We start from the raw sequence: 3,504 nt of genomic DNA on the forward strand, positions 1-3,504 counted from the left end.
TGGAAAAATTTATAAGAAGTACGTAAAGGAGAAAGCTGTAAGTTTTTGACCAATTTCTGTGATTGTTTTTGACATGTTTTTTTGTTTTGTTGTTTGGTCACTTTTTCTTGGCACTCGGTTCCCTTAGTTAGTTTTTTCCGTATGATGTTTTTTCAGATATTGTTTTAAGTGACGAGTCTTGGTAGGTGACCTGATGATCGTCCAAACAATAGTCTGTAACTGAGGAAAAAAAAAAAAAAAAAAAAAAAAATCTGTTCTTATCAGTTTAATATCTGATACGTCCCCTATCTGGGGACCATATATTAAATGGATTTTTGAGAACGGGGGCCGATTTCGAAGCTTGCTTCCGTCGCCCTATGCATTGACCCGATATGGCAGTATCTTCGGGTACAGTGCACCACCCCCTTACAGGGTTAAAAAGAAAGATTCCTACTTTCATTGCTACCTGCTTGCTGGCTAGCCAGCTAGCCAGCCCTGTGGGCCTTGCTGCTGCAGCCAAAAAACAAAAGGTGGTGCTGCTGCTGCTGCTTCTGCTGCTTCTGCTTGTGTCTGGCCGCTGTTGGAGCGTCCAGGCACAGGACTTCTGCTGCTGCTGACTAAATGGCCTCCTTAATTGGATCATTTGAGTAGCCAGCACACCTGTGCAGGTAGGGCATGACATGATAGGCAGCTGCCTTGATAGCGGGTGGGTGCTGAATGTTCCTAATTGACAAAATAAGATTAATGCTTATGAAGAAATATAAAATCTCATCCCTTCCCCAATATCGCGCCACACCCCTACCCCTTAATTCCCTGGTTGAACTTGATGGACATATGTCTTTTTTCGACCGTACTAACTATGTAACTATGTAACATAACATGGGGGGGGGGGGGTCTCCTGGCTGTTCACACAGGTGTGTCATTGCTGTACATTGACCATGCATTGCTTCTGTGGTATTGCAAAGGCAAAGACAAATGCTTCCAGCCATCCATTGCACTAATGGATTGGTCATCAGCTGGCTGTCTATGTCCCGCATCAATATAGACCAAAGTACAGAGGGTTAGGCTATGCTATTGTGCACCTACCTGATGCATCAGAAGGTGCGAGGCCCTTGCTAAATTCTGTGCACAGACTTTGAGATCTATACTTTAGACTGTATCTAAACCTGCTCCAACATGGACTGACATTCTGGCCTACTTTCAGCCGATGCGACTTGTCTGTCGCTGAACAGTCGCTTTTTATGTATTCAGCACCTATGTATAATGTTGTAAAAATGCTCTAGAAGCTAAAGTCGCAGAAATGTCACACATATTTGGCCTGCAACTTTCTGTGCGACAAATTCAGACAGGAAAAATCAGTATAAATCCTTAGAAAATTATCCCCCAGTGTCTCCATCTGCTGGCGGTATTGAATAAGCATTGCTGCACTGATGGGGTATGCATTAGACGAAAAAAAAGAAGAAAAAGAAGAATAATACGCCCAGAAAAGAGGCGAAAAGGAGAAAAACGTAAAAAAACGTGAAAAAAAAGTAAGAGGAAGAGAAGGGAAAAAAAGGTGGAAATGGGTTTAAAAGTGATTTCGGCGGAGAAATATATATATATATATATATATATATATATATATATATATACGCGCACACACACACATATATATAAACGTATTCTCCGTTGAGATATTGCAGCCGCTGCTGTGTCCAGGCCCAGGAGCCTTAGCACTGTGCTGTGATGTCACTCAATACCACTGACATCACTAGGTGTAAACAACATCTCTCCTTTGCTGTGTATGTGACTATGGAGCTGTTTGGTGATGTCGTCTATTATGGCCTTCATAGAAGCAACAGGAGATTGTTGCATCCATCTAGAACCCTCAGAACTACAGTGCTATGATGTCACTGACTTCCACAGGCCTTGCAGAGTGTAAACAACAACAACCCAGCTTTGTTGTGTATGTAACCATAGGGATTTGTGATGTCACCTAGAACCTTCACAGCAGCGACAGCTTTATGAGGAGCATCAGCACTGCTCTGCCTGAGCAGAACCATCACCGCCATAGGTTGTCAAATAACCCGGATTTAACCCACACAGGTAAGTCCAATGGGGTGCAGGCATGTCCTCTATGCTTACAGCTTCCCGTGGGTGTTGGTTTGATACCGTTTGGGGACAGCCAAGGAGGCATCTGCAGGCAACAAAGGTAGGTGTGTGCTTGTGTGTGTGTTTCCTATGCAGATCCTAAGCCCAGTGTCACATGCAAGTAGGAGGAGTAAGAAGGGTTCCTGGCAAATCCGGGTTATGGATTGCATTTAAAAAGGCCCCGTGGGAGTGCAATGGGCCCCTGTCTTGCTGCTTAGCAATAATGGTATGGGTTTAGGTTCTGCTGTGTGTACTGGTGGTTGACTGCCCCCCAGCCCAGAGTGTGCATGGAAAATTGTCTGGCAGCCTCCCTGACAGCAAGCAGTGATAGTGCCCATGAAGGGGACCTTGTTGGGCCCGCCCCTTTCACGGTTATCGCTTCTCGGCCTTTTGGCTAAGATCAAGTGTAGTAATACAGGAGATCTGGTCAGAAGGTACTCGGGTACCCCTCTCCTCGGCCTTGTGGGATCGCCCAGGTTTATTGCCTGGGCTTCACCCACTTGTTGCTATTGGGGAGAGGGCCTAGTCCCAGGGTAACGAGTAGCGATCGCCTCTCAAGACCTTCGGGTGGAGAGAGGTTAGAACCATGGATGATGATCCGGATCCAGGTTCTGTGCCGGCATACGCAAGGATCAAAAACACCGTGAGAGTCATTCTCACGGATGATACCAAAAGGGCGGACGATTTGAAATTCGTAGTAGAGGACGTGCTCGGAGGAGTTTTCGGAATACAGAAGGGCGAGATATTGGCAATCCAGGACTACCCGAAGCGTAAAATTTTTGATGTGACGTTCACACAAAATGGCATCCACAGAGATTTTGTTACCAGAGCTGCTGCGAGTAAAGACAAAAAGCTTCAGGGTGTCCGGATTATTGAGCACGTTCTAGACGATATTAAGCTGGTGGTAGTAAAGATGTATTCCCCTTTCGCCAACCTACACGATGTTGAGTTGTTTTTACAAGTCTATTTTAGTAAGGTTGAGTGCAGAGGAAAAATCATGAACAGCTGTGGCATCTGGACATCTAAGTGGAGATTTCAGGTTACATGCGAAAAAGATGACAGATTGCCAGGGGGAATACAACTACCACCAGCTCGTTTTAAAATAAATAATATGTGTGGCGACCTCTTTTATGCGGGGATGCCAAGCTACTGCAGGAAGTGTCACAGATATGGACACACAAAAGAAAACTGTGAAAGTACATGCAAAAAATGTGGTAGCACACAGCACGAGACAGAGAAATGCACAAGAGGAGGGAGGTGCAATTTCTGTCAACAATTCGGTCACCTTTTCTCCTCTTGTCCCCACAGACATAGGACGGAGCAGCAGTGGCAACCCTGGAGGCAGCAAGGACAGCAACCGGGACATCAGCCGAGGCAAGCAGAGCCAGTGATTAC

General features: G+C 45.5%; 1 non-coding gene and 1 pseudogene across 1 annotated transcript; both read left to right on the forward strand.

The window, feature by feature from the left end:
• The first annotated feature begins 208 nt into the window (after positions 1-208).
• On the forward strand, positions 209-403 carry LOC130329986 (U2 spliceosomal RNA). The gene has a single exon (XR_008873432.1). It is a non-coding gene; the product is annotated as a U2 spliceosomal RNA (small nuclear RNA).
• Positions 404-2,483: 2,080 nt separating this feature from the next.
• Positions 2,484-2,616, forward strand: LOC130329983 (U2 spliceosomal RNA; annotated as a pseudogene).
• Positions 2,617-3,504: the final 888 nt, after the last annotated feature.

Source organism: Hyla sarda, unplaced genomic scaffold, assembly GCF_029499605.1.
Source record: "Hyla sarda isolate aHylSar1 unplaced genomic scaffold, aHylSar1.hap1 scaffold_3285, whole genome shotgun sequence".
Classification (NCBI taxonomy): domain Eukaryota; kingdom Metazoa; phylum Chordata; class Amphibia; order Anura; family Hylidae; genus Hyla; species Hyla sarda.